Consider the following 16,282-nt stretch of genomic DNA (forward strand, 5'->3'; position numbering starts at 1 on the left):
ATTATCTGATTTTAATGATCAATCAGTCTGACATTTTGGATGAATGCAGGTAACTCCTCTGCTCAACAACACTGCGTTGGACCAGAAACATTTGTATCCCCATATGTGTTTGATTAGAATGTATGTTGGTAATAGTAAAAAGTGGGATTTCAACCCATTCCTCAGTCAGGGGCTGTGACCTGACCAAAGATGCGTACACAGCTTATTGGTGCTGACACAAACTCTAGTTCAAAATGGAGCTCAAGCCACTGCAAACGGCCATGTCGATGCTCCCAAAAAAACTTTTCAGCATTGTCCAACTGAAAGTATCTGTTGGTCAGATGATGAGGGAAATTCAGCGCTGAGAGCTGCCATGCTGGAATAAAGCGCATATAAATGGATAGTTTCAAATTTTCATGTGACTGAGCACATCAGGCATTGGTGGTTCAGTGGTAGAATTCTCGCCTGCCACGCGGGAGACCCGGGTCCGATTCCCGGCCAATGCAATGGATTATTTGATTTTAATGATCAATCAGTCTGACATTTTGGATGAATGCAGGTAACTCCTCTGCTCAACAACACTGCGTTGGACCAGAAACATTTGTATCCCCATATGTGTTTGATTAGAATGTATGTTGGTAATAGTAAAAAGTGGGATTTCAACCCATTCCTCAGTCAGGGGCTGTGACCTGACCAAAGATGCGTACACAGCTTATTGGTGCTGACACAAACTCTAGTTCAAAATGGAGCTCAAGCCACTGCAAACGGCCATGTCGATGCTCCCAAAAAAACTTTTCAGCATTGTCCAACTGAAAGTATCTGTTGGTCAGATGATGAGGGAAATTCAGCGCTGACAGCAGCCATGCTGGAATAAAGCGCATATAAATGTATAGTTTGAAATTTTCATTTGTCTGAGCACATCAGGCATTGGTGGTTCAGTGGTAGAATTCTCGCCTGCCACGCGGGAGGCCCGGGTCCGATTCCCGGCCAATGCAATGGATTATTTGATTTTAATGATCAATAAGTCTGACATTTTGGATGAATGCAGGTAACTCCTCTGCTCAACAACACTGTGTTGGACCAGAAACATTTGTATCCCCATATGTGTTTGATTAGAATGTACATTGGAAATTGTAAGAAGTGGGATTTCAACCCATTCCTCAGTCAGGGGCTGTGACCTGACCAAAGACGCGTACACAGCTCGTTGGTGCTGACACAAACTCTAGTTCAAAATGGATCTCAAGCCACTGCAAACGGCCATGTCGATGCTCCCAAAAAAACTTTTCAGCATTGTCCAACTGAAAGTATCTGTTGGTCAGATGATGAGGGAAATTCAGCGCTGAGAGCTGCCATGCTTGAATAAAGCGCATATAAATGGATAGTTTAAAATTTTCATTTAACTGAGCACATCAGGCATTGGTGGTTCAGTGGTAGAATTCTCGCCTGCCACGCGGGATCCCGGGTCCGATTCCCGGCCAATGCAATGGATTATTTGATTTTAATGATCAATCAGTCTGACATTTTGGATGAATGCAGGTAACTCCTCTGCTCAACAACACTGCGTTGGACCAGAAACATTTGTATCCCCATATGTGTTTGATTAGAATGTATGTTGGTAATAGTAAAAAGTGGGATTTCAACACATTCCTCAGTCAGGGGCTGTGACCTGACCAAAGATGCGTACACAGCTTATTGGTGCTGACACAAACTCTAGTTCAAAATGGAGCTCAAGCCACTGCAAACGGCCATGTCGATGCTCCCAAAAAAGCTTTTCAGCATTGTCCAACTGAAAGTATCTGTTGGTCAGATGATGAGGGAAATTCAGCGCTGAGAGCTGCCATGCTGGAATAAAGCGTATATAAATGGATAGTTTGAAATTTTCATGTGACGGAGCACATCAGGCATTGGTGGTTCAGTGGTAGAATTCTCGCCTTCCACGCGGGAGGCCCGTGTCTGATTCCCGGCCAATGCAATGGATTATTTGATTTTAATGATCAATCAGTCTGACATTTTGGATGAATGCAGGTAACTCCTCTGCTCAACAACACTGCGTTGGACCAGAAACATTTGTATCCCCATATGTGTTTGATTAGAATGTATGTTGGTAATAGTAAAAAGTGGGATTTCAACACATTCCTCAGTCAGGGGCTGTGACCTGACCAAAGATGCGTACACAGCTTATTGGTGCTGACACAAACTCTAGTTCAAAATGGAGCTCAAGCCACTGCAAACGGCCATGTCGATGCTCCCAAAAAAGCTTTTCAGCATTGTCCAACTGAAAGTATCTGTTGGTCAGATGATGAGGGAAATTCAGCGCTGAGAGCTGCCATGCTGGAATAAAGCGTATATAAATGGATAGTTTGAAATTTTCATGTGACGGAGCACATCAGGCATTGGTGGTTCAGTGGTAGAATTCTCGCCTTCCACGCGGGAGGCCCGTGTCTGATTCCCGGCCAATGCAATGGATTATTTGATTTTAATGATCAATCAGTCTGACATTTTGGATGAATGCAGGTAACTCCTCTGCTCAACAACACTGCGTTGGACCAGAAACATTTGTATCCCCATATGTGTTTGATTAGAATGTATGTTGGTAATAGTAAAAAGTGGGATTTCAACACATTCCTCAGTCAGGGGCTGTGACCTGACCAAAGATGCGTACACAGCTTATTGGTGCTGACACAAACTCTAGTTCAAAATGGAGCTCAAGCCACTGCAAAGGGCCATGTCGATGCTCCCAAAAAAACTTTTCAGCATTGTCCAACTGAAAGTATCTGTTGGTCAGATGATGAGGGAAATTCAGCGCTGAGAGCTGCCATGCTGGAATAAAGCGAATATAAATGGATAGTTTCAAATTTTCATGTGTTTGAGCACATCAGGCATTGGTGGTTCAGTGGTAGAATTCTCGCCTGCCACGCGGGAGGCCCGGGTCCGATTCCCGGCCAATGCAATGGATTATTTGATTTTAATGATCAATCAGTCTGACATTTTGGATGAATGCAGGTAACTCCTCTGCTCAACAACACTGCGTTGGACCAGAAACATTTGTATCCCCATATGTGTTTGATTAGAATGTATGTTGGTAATAGTAAAAAGTGGGATTTCAACACATTCCTCAGTCAGGGGCTGTGACCTGACCAAAGATGCGTACACAGCTTATTGGTGCTGACACAAACTCTAGTTCAAAATGGAGCTCAAGCCACTGCAAACGGCCATGTCGATGCTCCCAAAAAAACTTTTCAGCATTGTCCAACTGAAAGTATCTGTTGGTCAGATGATGAGGGAAATTCAGCGCTGACAGCTGCCATGCTGGAATAAAGCGCATATAAATGGATACTTTGAAATTTTCCTTTATCTGAGTTCATCAGGCATTGGTGGTTCAGTGGTAGAATTCTCGCCTTCCACGCGGGAGGCCCGGGTCCGATTCCCGGCCAATGCAATGGATTATTTGATTTTAATGATCAATCAGTCTGACATTTTGGATGAATGCAGGTAACTCCTCTGCTCAACAACACTGCGTTGGACCAGAAACATTTGTATCCCCATATGTGTTTGATTAGAATGTATGTTGGTAATAGTAAAAAGTGGGATTTCAACACATTCCTCAGTCAGGGGCTGTGACCTGACCAAAGATGCGTACACAGCTTATTGGTGCTGACACAAACTCTAGTTCAAAATGGAGCTCAAGCCACTGCAAACGGCCATGTCGATGCTCCCAAAAAAACTTTTCAGCATTGTCCAACTGTAAGTATCTGTTGGTCAGATGATGAGGGAACTTCAGCGCTGACAGCAGCCATGCTGGAATAAAGCGCATATAAATGTATAGTTTGAAATTTTCATTTGTCTGAGCACATCAGGCATTGGTGGTTCAGTGGTAGAATTCTCGCCTGCCACGCGGGAGGCCCGGGTCCGATTCCCGGCCAATGCAATGGATTATTTGATTTTAATGATCAATAAGTCTGACATTTTGGATGAATGCAGGTAACTCCTCTGCTCAACAACACTGTGTTGGACCAGAAACATTTGTATCCCCATATGTGTTTGATTAGAATGTACATTGGAAATTGTAAGAAGTGGGATTTCAACCCATTCCTCAGTCAGGGGCTGTGACCTGACCAAAGACGCGTACACAGCTCGTTGGTGCTGACACAAACTCTAGTTCAAAATGGAGCTCAAGCCACTGCAAACGGCCATGTCGATGCTCCCAAAAAAACTTTTCAGCATTGTCCAACTGAAAGTATCTGTTGGTCAGATGATGAGGGAAATTCAGCGCTGAGAGCTGCCATGCTTGAATAAAGCGCATATAAATGGATAGTTTAAAATTTTCATTTAACTGAGCACATCAGGCATTGGTGGTTCAGTGGTAGAATTCTCGCCTGCCACGCGGGAGGCCCGGGTCCGATTCCCGGCCAATGCAATGGATTATTTGATTTTAATGATCAATCAGTCTGACATTTTGGATGAATGCAGGTAACTCCTCTGCTCAACAACACTGCGTTGGACCAGAAACATTTGTATCCCCATATGTGTTTGATTAGAATGTATGTTGGTAATAGTAAAAAGTGGGATTTCAACACATTCCTCAGTCAGGGGCTGTGACCTGACCAAAGATGCGTACACAGCTTATTGGTGCTGACACAAACTCTAGTTCAAAATGGAGCTCAAGCCACTGCAAACGGCCATGTCGATGCTCCCAAAAAAACTTTTCAGCATTGTCCAACTGAAAGTATCTGTTGGTCAGATGATGAGGGAAATTCAGCGCTGACAGCAGCCATGCTGGAATAAAGCGCATATAAATGTATAGTTTGAAATTTTCATTTGTCTGAGCACATCAGGCATTGGTGGTTCAGTGGTAGAATTCTCGCCTGCCACGCGGGAGGCCCGGGTCCGATTCCCGGCCAATGCAATGGATTATTTGATTTTAATGATCAATAAGTCTGACATTTTGGATGAATGCAGGTAACTCCTCTGCTCAACAACACTGTGTTGGACCAGAAACATTTGTATCCCCATATGTGTTTGATTAGAATGTACATTGGAAATTGTAAGAAGTGGGATTTCAACCCATTCCTCAGTCAGGGGCTGTGACCTGACCAAAGACGCGTACACAGCTCGTTGGTGCTGACACAAACTCTAGTTCAAAATGGAGCTCAAGCCACTGCAAACGGCCATGTCGATGCTCCCAAAAAAACTTTTCAGCATTGTCCAACTGAAAGTATCTGTTGGTCAGATGATGAGGGAAATTCAGCGCTGAGAGCTGCCATGCTTGAATAAAGCGCATATAAATGGATAGTTTAAAATTTTCATTTAACTGAGCACATCAGGCATTGGTGGTTCAGTGGTAGAATTCTCGCCTGCCACGCGGGAGGCCCGGGTCCGATTCCCGGCCAATGCAATGGATTATTTGATTTTAATGATCAATCAGTCTGACATTTTGGATGAATGCAGGTAACTCCTCTGCTCAACAACACTGCGTTGGACCAGAAACATTTGTATCCCCATATGTGTTTGATTAGAATGTATGTTGGTAATAGTAAAAAGTGGGATTTCAACCCATTTCTCAGTCAGGGGCTGTGACCTGACCAAAGATGCGTACACAGCTTATTGGTGCTGACACAAACTCTAGTTCAAAATGGAGCTCAAGCCACTGCAAACGGCCATGTCGATGCTCCCAAAAAAACTTTTCAGCATTGTCCAACTGAAAGTATCTGTTGGTCAGATGATGAGGGAAATTCAGCGCTGAGAGCTGCCATGCTGGAATAAAGCGCATATAAATGGATAGTTTCAAATTTTCATGTGACTGAGCACATCAGGCATTGGTGGTTCAGTGGTAGAAATCTCGCCTGCCACGCGGGAGGCCCGGGTCTGATTCCCGGCCAATGCAATGGATTATTTGATTTTAATGATCAATCAGTCTGACATTTTGGATGAATGCAGGTAACTCCTCTGCTCAACAACACTGCGTTGGACCAGAAACATTTGTATCCCCATATGTGTTTGATTAGAATGTATGTTGGTAATAGTAAAAAGTGGGATTTCAACCCATTCCTCAGTCAGGGGCTGTGACCTGACCAAAGATGCGTACACAGCTTATTGGTGCTGACACAAACTCTAGTTCAAAATGGAGCTCAAGCCACTGCAAACGGCCATGTCGATGCTCCCAAAAAAACTTTTCAGCATTGTCCAACTGAAAGTATCTGTTGGTCAGATGATGAGGGAAATTCAGCGCTGACAGCTGCCATGCTGGAATAAAGCGCATATAAATGGATACTTTGAAATTTTCACGTGACTGAGCACATCAGGCATTGGTGGTTCAGTGGTAGAATTCTCGCCTGCCACGCGGGAGGCCCGGGTCCGATTCCCGGCCAATGCAATGGATTATTTGATTTTAATGATCAATCAGTCTGACATTTTGGATGAATGCAGGTAACTCCTCTGCTCAACAACACTGCGTTGGACCAGAAACATTTGTATCCCCATATGTGTTTGATTAGAATGTATGTTGGTAATAGTAAAAAGTAGGATTTCAACCCATTCCTCAGTCAGGGGCTGTGACCTGACCAAAGATGCGTACACAGCTTATTGGTGCTGACACAAACTCTAGTTCAAAATGGAGCTCAAGCCACTGCAAACGGCCATGTCGATGCTCCCAAAAAAACTTTTCAGCATTGTCCAACTGAAAGTATCTGTTGGTCAGATGATGAGGGAAATTCAGCGCTGACAGCTGCCATGCTGGAATAAAGCGCATATAAATGGATACTTTGAAATTTTCCTTTATCTGAGTTCTTCAAGCATTGGTGGTTCAGTGGTAGAATTCTCGCCTTCCACGCGGGAGGCCCGGGTCCGATTCCCGGCCAATGCAATGGATTATTTGATTTTAATGATCAATCAGTCTGACATTTTGGATGAATGCAGGTAACTCCTCTGCTCAACAACACTGCGTTGGACCAGAAACATTTGTATCCCGATATGTGTTTTATTAGAATGTACGTTGGAAATTGTAAAAAGTGGGATTTCAACACATTCTTCAGTCAGGGGCTGTGACCTGACCAAAGACGCGTACACAGCTCGTTGGTGCTGACACAAACTCTAGTTCAAAATGGAGCTCAAGCCACTGCAAACGGCCATGTCGATGCTCCCAAAAAAACTTTTCAGCATTGTCCAACTGAAAGTATCTGTTGGTCAGATGATGAGGGAAATTCAGCGCTGACAGCAGCCATGCTGGAATAAAGCGCATATAAATGGATAGTTTAAAATTTTCATTTATCTGAGCACATCAGGCATTGGTGGTTCAGTGGTAGAACTCTCGCCTGCCACGCGGGAGGCCGGGTTTGGATTCCCGGCCAATGCAGTTGTTTCTTTGAGTTCCATGTTCAAACAGTCTGAAATTCTGAACGAATGCAGGTAACTCCTCTGCTCAACAACACTGCGTTGGACCAGAAACATTTGTATCCCCATATGTGTTTGATTAGAATGTATGTTGGTAATAGTAAAAAGTGGGATTTCAACCCAGTCCTCAGTCAGGGGCTGTGACCTGACCAAAGATGCGTACACAGCTCGTTGGTGCTGACACAAACTCTAGTTCAAAATGGAGCTCAAGCCACTGCAAACGGCCATGTCGATGCTCCCAAAAAAACTTTTCAGCATTGTCCAACTGAAAGTATCTGTTGGTCAGATGATGAGGGAAATTCAGCGCTGACAGCAGCCATGCTGGAATAAAGCGCATATAAATGGATAGTTTAAAATTTTCATTTATCTGAGCACATCAGGCATTGGTGGTTCAGTGGTAGAATTCTCGCCTGCCACGCGGGAGGCCGGGTTTGGATTCCCGGCCAATGCAGTTGTTTCTTTGAGTTCCATGTTCAAACAGTCTGAAATTCTGAACGAATGCAGGTAACTCCTCTGCTCAACAACACTGCGTTGGACCAGAAACATTTGTATCCCCATATGTGTTTGATTAGAATGTATGTTGGTAATAGTAAAAAGTGGGATTTCAACCCATTCCTCAGTCAGGGGCTGTGACCTGACCAAAGATGCGTACACAGCTTATTGGTGCTGACACAAACTCTAGTTCAAAATGGAGCTCAAGCCACTGCAAACGGCCATGTCGATGCTCCCAAAAAAACTTTTCAGCATTGTCCAACTGAAAGTATCTGTTGGTCAGATGATGAGGGAAATTCAGCGCTGACAGCAGCCATGCTGGAAGAAAGCGCATATAAATGTATAGTTTAAAATTTTCATTTGTCTGAGCACATCAGGCATTGGTGGTTCAGTGGTAGAATTCTCGCCTGCCACGCGGGAGGCCTGGGTCCGATTCCCGGCCAATGCAATGGATTATTAGATTTTAATGATCAATCAGTCTGACATTTTGGATGAATGCAGGTAACTCCTCTGCTCAACAACACTGCGTTGGACCAGAAACATTTGTATCCCCATATGTGTTTGATTAGAATGTACGTTGGAAATTGTAAGAAGTGGGATTTCAACACATTCCTCAGTCAGGGGCTGTGACCTGACCAAAGATGCGTAAACAGCTCGTTGGTGCTGACACAAACTCTAGTTCAAAATGGAGCTCAAGCCACTGCAAACGGCCATGTCGATGCTCCCAAAAAAACTTTTCAGCATTGTCCAACTGAAAGTATCTGTTGGTCAGATGATGAGGGAAATTCAGCGCTGACAGCTGCCATGCTGGAATAAAGCGCATATAAATGGATACTTTGAAATTTTCCTTTATCTGAGTTCATCAGGCATTGGTGGTTCAGTGGTAGAATTCTCGCCTTCCACGCGGGAGGCCCGGGTCCGATTCCCGGCCAATGCAATGGATTATTTGATTTTAATGATCAATCAGTCTGACATTTTGGATGAATGCAGGTAACTCCTCTGCTCAACAACACTGCGTTGGACCAGAAACATTTGTATCCCCATGTGTGTTTGATTAGAATGTATGTTGGTAATAGTAAAAAGTGGGATTTCAACCCATTTCTCAGTCAGGGGCTGTGACCTGACCAAAGACGCGTACACAGCTTATTGGTGCTGACACAAACTCTAGTTCAAAATGGAGCTCAAGCCACTGCAAACGGCCATGTCGATGCTCCCAAAAAAACTTTTCAGCATTGTCCAACTGAAAGTATCTGTTGGTCAGATGATGAGGGAAATTCAGCGCTGAGAGCTGCCATGCTTGAATAAAGCGCATATAAATGGATAGTTTCAAATTTTCATTTAACTGAGCACATCAGGCATTGGTGGTTCAGTGGTAGAATTCTCGCCTGCCACGCGGGATCCCGGGTCCGATTCCCGGCCAATGCAATGGATTATTTGATTTTAATGATCAATCAGTCTGACATTTTGGATGAATGCAGGTAACTCCTCTGCTCAACAACACTGCGTTGGACCAGAAACATTTGTATCCCCACATGTGTTTGATTAGAATGTATGTTGGTAATAGTAAAAAGTGGGATTTCAACACATTCCTCAGTCAGGGGCTGTGACCTGACCAAAGATGCGTACACAGCTTATTGGTGCTGACACAAACTCTAGTTCAAAATGGAGCTCAAGCCACTGCAAACGGCCATGTCGATGCTCCCAAAAAAGCTTTTCAGCATTGTCCAACTGAAAGTATCTGTTGGTCAGATGATGAGGGAAATTCAGCGCTGAGAGCTGCCATGCTGGAATAAAGCGTATATAAATGGATAGTTTGAAATTTTCATGTGACGGAGCACATCAGGCATTGGTGGTTCAGTGGTAGAATTCTCGCCTGCCACGCGGGAGGCCCGTGTCTGATTCCTGGCCAATGCAATGGATTATTTGATTTTAATGATCAATCAGTCTGACATTTTGGATGAATGCAGGTAACTCCTCTGCTCAACAACACTGCGTTGGACCAGAAACATTTGTATCCCCATATGTGTTTGATTAGAATGTATGTTGGTAATAGTAAAAAGTGGGATTTCAACACATTCCTCAGTCAGGGGCTGTGACCTGACCAAAGATGCGTACACAGCTTATTGGTGCTGACACAAACTCTAGTTCAAAATGGAGCTCAAGCCACTGCAAAGGGCCATGTCGATGCTCCCAAAAAAACTTTTCAGCATTGTCCAACTGAAAGTATCTGTTGGTCAGATGATGAGGGAAATTCAGCGCTGAGAGCTGCCATGCTGGAATAAAGCGCATATAAATGGATAGTTTCAAATTTTCATGTGTTTGAGCACATCAGGCATTGGTGGTTCAGTGGTAGAATTCTCGCCTGCCACGCGGGAGGCCCGGGTCCGATTCCCGGCCAATGCAATGGATTATTTGATTTTAATGATCAATCAGTCTGACATTTTGGATGAATGCAGGTAACTCCTCTGCTCAACAACACTGCGTTGGACCAGAAACATTTGTATCCCCATATGTGTTTGATTAGAATGTATGTTGGTAATAGTAAAAAGTGGGATTTCAACACATTCCTCAGTCAGGGGCTGTGACCTGACCAAAGATGCGTACACAGCTTATTGGTGCTGACACAAACTCTAGTTCAAAATGGAGCTCAAGCCACTGCAAACGGCCATGTCGATGCTCCCAAAAAAACTTTTCAGCATTGTCCAACTGAAAGTATCTGTTGGTCAGATGATGAGGGAAATTCAGCGCTGACAGCTGCCATGCTGGAATAAAGCGCATATAAATGGATACTTTGAAATTTTCCTTTATCTGAGTTCATCAGGCATTGGTGGTTCAGTGGTAGAATTCTCGCCTTCCACGCGGGAGGCCCGGGTCCGATTCCCGGCCAATGCAATGGATTATTTGATTTTAATGATCAATCAGTCTGACATTTTGGATGAATGCAGGTAACTCCTCTGCTCAACAACACTGCGTTGGACCAGAAACATTTGTATCCCCATATGTGTTTGATTAGAATGTATGTTGGTAATAGTAAAAAGTGGGATTTCAACACATTCCTCAGTCAGGGGCTGTGACCTGACCAAAGATGCGTACACAGCTTATTGGTGCTGACACAAACTCTAGTTCAAAATGGAGCTCAAGCCACTGCAAACGGCCATGTCGATGCTCCCAAAAAAACTTTTCAGCATTGTCCAACTGAAAGTATCTGTTGGTCAGATGATGAGGGAAATTCAGCGCTGACAGCAGCCATGCTGGAATAAAGCGCATATAAATGTATAGTTTGAAATTTTCATTTGTCTGAGCACATCAGGCATTGGTGGTTCAGTGGTAGAATTCTCGCCTGCCACGTGGGAGGCCCGGGTCCGATTCCCGGCCAATGCAATGGATTATTAGATTTTAATGATCAATAAGTCTGACATTTTGGATGAATGGAGGTAACTCCTCTGCTCAACAACACTGCGTTGGACCAGAAACATTTGTATCCCCATATGTGTTTGATTAGAATGTATGTTGGTAATAGTAAAAAGTGGGATTTCAACCCATTTCTCAGTCAGGGGCTGTGACCTGACCAAAGATGCGTACACAGCTTATTGGTGCTGACACAAACTCTAGTTCAAAATGGAGCTCAAGCCACTGCAAACGGCCATGTCGATGCTCCCAAAAAAACTTTTCAGCATTGTCCAACTGAAAGTATCTGTTGGTCAGATGATGAGGGAAATTCAGCGCTGAGAGCTGCCATGCTGGAATAAAGCGCATATAAATGGATAGTTTGAAATTTTCATGTGACTGAGCACATCAGGCATTGGTGGTTCAGTGGTAGAATTCTCGCCTGCCACGCGGGAGGCCCGGGTCCGATTCCTGGCCAATGCAATGGATTATTTGATTTTAATGATCAATCAGTCTGACATTTTGGATGAATGCAGGTAACTCCTCTGCTCAACAACACTGCGTTGGACCAGAAACATTTGTATCCCCATATGTGTTTGATTAGAATGTATGTTGGTAATAGTAAAAATTGGGATTTCAACCCATTCCTCAGTCAGGGGCTGTGACCTGACCAAAGATGCGTACACAGCTTATTGGTGCTGACACAAACTCTAGTTCAAAATGGAGCTCAAGCCACTGCAAACGGCCATGTCGATGCTCCCAAAAAAACTTTTCAGCATTGTCCAACTGAAAGTATCTGTTGGTCAGATGATGAGGGAAATTCAGCGCTGAGAGCTGCCATGCTGGAAGAAAGCGCATATAAATGGATAGTTTGAAATTTTCATGTAACTGAGCACATCAGGCATTGGTGGTTCAGTGGTAGAATTCTCGCCTGCCACGCGGGAGGCCCGGGTCCGATTCCCGGCCAATGCAATGGATTATTTGATTTTAATGATCAATCAGTCTGACATTTTGGATGAATGCAGGTAACTCCTCTGCTCAACAACACTGCGTTGGACCAGAAACATTTGTATCCCCATATGTGTTTGATTAGAATGTATGTTGGTAATAGTAAAAAGTGGGATTTCAACCCATTCCTCAGTCAGGGGCTGTGACCTGACCAAAGATGCGTACACAGCTTATTGGTGCTGACACAAACTCTAGTTCAAAATGGAGCTCAAGCCACTGCAAACGGCCATGTCGATGCTCCCAAAAAAACTTTTCAGCATTGTCCAACTGAAAGTATCTGTTGGTCAGATGATGAGGGAAATTCAGCGCTGAGAGCTGCCATGCTGGAATAAAGCGCATATAAATGGATAGTTTGAAATTTTCATGTGACTGAGCACATCAGGCATTGGTGGTTCAGTGGTAGAATTCTCGCCTGCCACGCGGGAGACCCGGGTCCGATTCCCGGCCAATGCAATGGATTATTTGATTTTAATGATCAATCAGTCTGACATTTTGGATGAATGCAGGTAACTCCTCTGCTCAACAACACTGCGTTGGACCAGAAACATTTGTATCCCCATATGTGTTTGATTAGAATGTATGTTGGTAATAGTAAAAAGTGGGATTTCAACCCATTCCTCAGTCAGGGGCTGTGACCTGACCAAAGATGCGTACACAGCTTATTGGTGCTGACACAAACTCTAGTTCAAAATGGAGCTCAAGCCACTGCAAACGGCCATGTCGATGCTCCCAAAAAAACTTTTCAGCATTGTCCAACTGAAAGTATCTGTTGGTCAGATGATGAGGGAAATTCAGCGCTGACAGCAGCCATGCTGGAATAAAGCGCATATAAATGTATAGTTTGAAATTTTCATTTGTCTGAGCACATCAGGCATTGGTGGTTCAGTGGTAGAATTCTCGCCTGCCACGCGGGAGGCCCGGGTCCGATTCCCGGCCAATGCAATGGATTATTTGATTTTAATGATCAATAAGTCTGACATTTTGGATGAATGCAGGTAACTCCTCTGCTCAACAACACTGTGTTGGACCAGAAACATTTGTATCCCCATATGTGTTTGATTAGAATGTACATTGGAAATTGTAAGAAGTGGGATTTCAACCCATTCCTCAGTCAGGGGCTGTGACCTGACCAAAGACGCGTACACAGCTCGTTGGTGCTGACACAAACTCTAGTTCAAAATGGATCTCAAGCCACTGCAAACGGCCATGTCGATGCTCCCAAAAAAACTTTTCAGCATTGTCCAACTGAAAGTATCTGTTGGTCAGATGATGAGGGAAATTCAGCGCTGAGAGCTGCCATGCTTGAATAAAGCGCATATAAATGGATAGTTTCAAATTTTCATTTAACTGAGCACATCAGGCATTGGTGGTTCAGTGGTAGAATTCTCGCCTGCCACGCGGGATCCCGGGTCCGATTCCCGGCCAATGCAATGGATTATTTGATTTTAATGATCAATCAGTCTGACATTTTGGATGAATGCAGGTAACTCCTCTGCTCAACAACACTGCGTTGGACCAGAAACATTTGTATCCCCACATGTGTTTGATTAGAATGTATGTTGGTAATAGTAAAAAGTGGGATTTCAACACATTCCTCAGTCAGGGGCTGTGACCTGACCAAAGATGCGTACACAGCTTATTGGTGCTGACACAAACTCTAGTTCAAAATGGAGCTCAAGCCACTGCAAACGGCCATGTCGATGCTCCCAAAAAAGCTTTTCAGCATTGTCCAACTGAAAGTATCTGTTGGTCAGATGATGAGGGAAATTCAGCGCTGAGAGCTGCCATGCTGGAATAAAGCGTATATAAATGGATAGTTTGAAATTTTCATGTGACGGAGCACATCAGGCATTGGTGGTTCAGTGGTAGAATTCTCGCCTGCCACGCGGGAGGCCCGTGTCTGATTCCTGGCCAATGCAATGGATTATTTGATTTTAATGATCAATCAGTCTGACATTTTGGATGAATGCAGGTAACTCCTCTGCTCAACAACACTGCGTTGGACCAGAAACATTTGTATCCCCATATGTGTTTGATTAGAATGTATGTTGGTAATAGTAAAAAGTGGGATTTCAACACATTCCTCAGTCAGGGGCTGTGACCTGACCAAAGATGCGTACACAGCTTATTGGTGCTGACACAAACTCTAGTTCAAAATGGAGCTCAAGCCACTGCAAAGGGCCATGTCGATGCTCCCAAAAAAACTTTTCAGCATTGTCCAACTGAAAGTATCTGTTGGTCAGATGATGAGGGAAATTCAGCGCTGAGAGCTGCCATGCTGGAATAAAGCGCATATAAATGGATAGTTTGAAATTTTCATGTGTTTGAGCACATCAGGCATTGGTGGTTCAGTGGTAGAATTCTCGCCTGCCACGCGGGAGGCCCGGGTCCGATTCCCGGCCAATGCAATGGATTATTTGATTTTAATGATCAATCAGTCTGACATTTTGGATGAATGCAGGTAACTCCTCTGCTCAACAACACTGCGTTGGACCAGAAACATTTGTATCCCCATATGTGTTTGATTAGAATGTATGTTGGTAATAGTAAAAAGTGGGATTTCAACACATTCCTCAGTCAGGGGCTGTGACCTGACCAAAGATGCGTACACAGCTTATTGGTGCTGACACAAACTCTAGTTCAAAATGGAGCTCAAGCCACTGCAAACGGCCATGTCGATGCTCCCAAAAAAACTTTTCAGCATTGTCCAACTGAAAGTATCTGTTGGTCAGATGATGAGGGAAATTCAGCGCTGACAGCTGCCATGCTGGAATAAAGCGCATATAAATGGATACTTTGAAATTTTCCTTTATCTGAGTTCATCAGGCATTGGTGGTTCAGTGGTAGAATTCTCGCCTTCCACGCGGGAGGCCCGGGTCCGATTCCCGGCCAATGCAATGGATTATTTGATTTTAATGATCAATCAGTCTGACATTTTGGATGAATGCAGGTAACTCCTCTGCTCAACAACACTGCGTTGGACCAGAAACATTTGTATCCCCATATGTGTTTGATTAGAATGTATGTTGGTAATAGTAAAAAGTGGGATTTCAACACATTCCTCAGTCAGGGGCTGTGACCTGACCAAAGATGCGTACACAGCTTATTGGTGCTGACACAAACTCTAGTTCAAAATGGAGCTCAAGCCACTGCAAACGGCCATGTCGATGCTCCCAAAAAAACTTTTCAGCATTGTCCAACTGAAAGTATCTGTTGGTCAGATGATGAGGGAAATTCAGCGCTGACAGCAGCCATGCTGGAATAAAGCGCATATAAATGTATAGTTTGAAATTTTCATTTGTCTGAGCACATCAGGCATTGGTGGTTCAGTGGTAGAATTCTCGCCTGCCACGCGGGAGGCCCGGGTCCGATTCCCGGCCAATGCAATGGATTATTTGATTTTAATGATCAATCAGTCTGACATTTTGGATGAATGCAGGTAACTCCTCTGCTCAACAACACTGCGTTGGACCAGAAACATTTGTATCCCCATATGTGTTTGATTAGAATGTATGTTGGTAATAGTAAAAAGTGGGATTTCAACACATTCCTCAGTCAGGGGCTGTGACCTGACCAAAGATGCGTACACAGCTTATTGGTGCTGACACAAACTCTAGTTCAAAATGGAGCTCAAGCCACTGCAAACGGCCATGTCGATGCTCCCAAAAAAACTTTTCAGCATTGTCCAACTGAAAGTATCTGTTGGTCAGATGATGAGGGAAATTCAGCGCTGACAGCTGCCATGCTGGAATAAAGCGCATATAAATGGATACTTTGAAATTTTCCTTTATCTGAGTTCATCAGGCATTGGTGGTTCAGTGGTAGAATTCTCGCCTTCCACGCGGGAGGCCCGGGTCCGATTCCCGGCCAATGCAATGGATTATTTGATTTTAATGATCAATCAGTCTGACATTTTGGATGAATGCAGGTAACTCCTCTGCTCAACAACACTGCGTTGGACCAGAAACATTTGTATCCCCATATGTGTTTGATTAGAATGTATGTTGGTAATAGTAAAAAGTGGGAT

General features: G+C 44.0%; 1 protein-coding gene and 31 non-coding genes across 34 annotated transcripts in view; 31 read left to right on the forward strand and 1 right to left on the reverse strand.

Moving 5' to 3' along the window:
• The window catches only part of arpin (actin related protein 2/3 complex inhibitor), a 66,177-nt gene that overhangs the window by 30,667 nt on the left and 19,228 nt on the right, over window positions 1-16,282 (reverse strand). The window lies entirely within an intron of this gene.
• Window positions 415-485, forward strand: trnag-gcc (transfer RNA glycine (anticodon GCC)). The gene has a single exon. It is a non-coding gene; the product is annotated as a tRNA-Gly (tRNA).
• On the forward strand, window positions 904-974 carry trnag-gcc (transfer RNA glycine (anticodon GCC)). Its single transcript has one exon. It is a non-coding gene; the product is annotated as a tRNA-Gly (tRNA).
• Window positions 1,393-1,462, forward strand: trnag-gcc (transfer RNA glycine (anticodon GCC)). Its single transcript has one exon. It is a non-coding gene; the product is annotated as a tRNA-Gly (tRNA).
• Window positions 1,881-1,951, forward strand: trnag-ucc (transfer RNA glycine (anticodon UCC)). The gene has a single exon. It is a non-coding gene; the product is annotated as a tRNA-Gly (tRNA).
• Window positions 2,370-2,440, forward strand: trnag-ucc (transfer RNA glycine (anticodon UCC)). The gene has a single exon. It is a non-coding gene; the product is annotated as a tRNA-Gly (tRNA).
• On the forward strand, window positions 2,859-2,929 carry trnag-gcc (transfer RNA glycine (anticodon GCC)). Its single transcript has one exon. It is a non-coding gene; the product is annotated as a tRNA-Gly (tRNA).
• trnag-ucc (transfer RNA glycine (anticodon UCC)) lies at window positions 3,348-3,418 on the forward strand. Its single transcript has one exon. It is a non-coding gene; the product is annotated as a tRNA-Gly (tRNA).
• trnag-gcc (transfer RNA glycine (anticodon GCC)) lies at window positions 3,837-3,907 on the forward strand. Its single transcript has one exon. It is a non-coding gene; the product is annotated as a tRNA-Gly (tRNA).
• Window positions 4,326-4,396, forward strand: trnag-gcc (transfer RNA glycine (anticodon GCC)). The gene has a single exon. It is a non-coding gene; the product is annotated as a tRNA-Gly (tRNA).
• Window positions 4,815-4,885, forward strand: trnag-gcc (transfer RNA glycine (anticodon GCC)). Its single transcript has one exon. It is a non-coding gene; the product is annotated as a tRNA-Gly (tRNA).
• On the forward strand, window positions 5,304-5,374 carry trnag-gcc (transfer RNA glycine (anticodon GCC)). The gene has a single exon. It is a non-coding gene; the product is annotated as a tRNA-Gly (tRNA).
• Window positions 5,793-5,863, forward strand: trnag-gcc (transfer RNA glycine (anticodon GCC)). Its single transcript has one exon. It is a non-coding gene; the product is annotated as a tRNA-Gly (tRNA).
• On the forward strand, window positions 6,282-6,352 carry trnag-gcc (transfer RNA glycine (anticodon GCC)). Its single transcript has one exon. It is a non-coding gene; the product is annotated as a tRNA-Gly (tRNA).
• trnag-ucc (transfer RNA glycine (anticodon UCC)) lies at window positions 6,771-6,841 on the forward strand. The gene has a single exon. It is a non-coding gene; the product is annotated as a tRNA-Gly (tRNA).
• Window positions 7,260-7,330, forward strand: trnag-gcc (transfer RNA glycine (anticodon GCC)). Its single transcript has one exon. It is a non-coding gene; the product is annotated as a tRNA-Gly (tRNA).
• On the forward strand, window positions 7,749-7,819 carry trnag-gcc (transfer RNA glycine (anticodon GCC)). The gene has a single exon. It is a non-coding gene; the product is annotated as a tRNA-Gly (tRNA).
• On the forward strand, window positions 8,238-8,308 carry trnag-gcc (transfer RNA glycine (anticodon GCC)). Its single transcript has one exon. It is a non-coding gene; the product is annotated as a tRNA-Gly (tRNA).
• trnag-ucc (transfer RNA glycine (anticodon UCC)) lies at window positions 8,727-8,797 on the forward strand. The gene has a single exon. It is a non-coding gene; the product is annotated as a tRNA-Gly (tRNA).
• trnag-gcc (transfer RNA glycine (anticodon GCC)) lies at window positions 9,216-9,285 on the forward strand. Its single transcript has one exon. It is a non-coding gene; the product is annotated as a tRNA-Gly (tRNA).
• trnag-gcc (transfer RNA glycine (anticodon GCC)) lies at window positions 10,193-10,263 on the forward strand. The gene has a single exon. It is a non-coding gene; the product is annotated as a tRNA-Gly (tRNA).
• trnag-ucc (transfer RNA glycine (anticodon UCC)) lies at window positions 10,682-10,752 on the forward strand. Its single transcript has one exon. It is a non-coding gene; the product is annotated as a tRNA-Gly (tRNA).
• Window positions 11,171-11,241, forward strand: trnag-gcc (transfer RNA glycine (anticodon GCC)). Its single transcript has one exon. It is a non-coding gene; the product is annotated as a tRNA-Gly (tRNA).
• On the forward strand, window positions 11,660-11,730 carry trnag-gcc (transfer RNA glycine (anticodon GCC)). The gene has a single exon. It is a non-coding gene; the product is annotated as a tRNA-Gly (tRNA).
• trnag-gcc (transfer RNA glycine (anticodon GCC)) lies at window positions 12,149-12,219 on the forward strand. Its single transcript has one exon. It is a non-coding gene; the product is annotated as a tRNA-Gly (tRNA).
• Window positions 12,638-12,708, forward strand: trnag-gcc (transfer RNA glycine (anticodon GCC)). Its single transcript has one exon. It is a non-coding gene; the product is annotated as a tRNA-Gly (tRNA).
• Window positions 13,127-13,197, forward strand: trnag-gcc (transfer RNA glycine (anticodon GCC)). The gene has a single exon. It is a non-coding gene; the product is annotated as a tRNA-Gly (tRNA).
• trnag-gcc (transfer RNA glycine (anticodon GCC)) lies at window positions 13,616-13,685 on the forward strand. Its single transcript has one exon. It is a non-coding gene; the product is annotated as a tRNA-Gly (tRNA).
• Window positions 14,593-14,663, forward strand: trnag-gcc (transfer RNA glycine (anticodon GCC)). The gene has a single exon. It is a non-coding gene; the product is annotated as a tRNA-Gly (tRNA).
• trnag-ucc (transfer RNA glycine (anticodon UCC)) lies at window positions 15,082-15,152 on the forward strand. The gene has a single exon. It is a non-coding gene; the product is annotated as a tRNA-Gly (tRNA).
• Window positions 15,571-15,641, forward strand: trnag-gcc (transfer RNA glycine (anticodon GCC)). The gene has a single exon. It is a non-coding gene; the product is annotated as a tRNA-Gly (tRNA).
• trnag-ucc (transfer RNA glycine (anticodon UCC)) lies at window positions 16,060-16,130 on the forward strand. The gene has a single exon. It is a non-coding gene; the product is annotated as a tRNA-Gly (tRNA).

The sequence above is a fragment of the Aulostomus chinensis genome, chromosome 7 (genome assembly GCF_037954235.1).
Source record: "Aulostomus chinensis isolate RoL2024-O1b breed Wild chromosome 7, RoL_Achi_v1.0, whole genome shotgun sequence".
NCBI classification, from domain to species: Eukaryota; Metazoa; Chordata; class Actinopteri; order Syngnathiformes; family Aulostomidae; genus Aulostomus; species Aulostomus chinensis.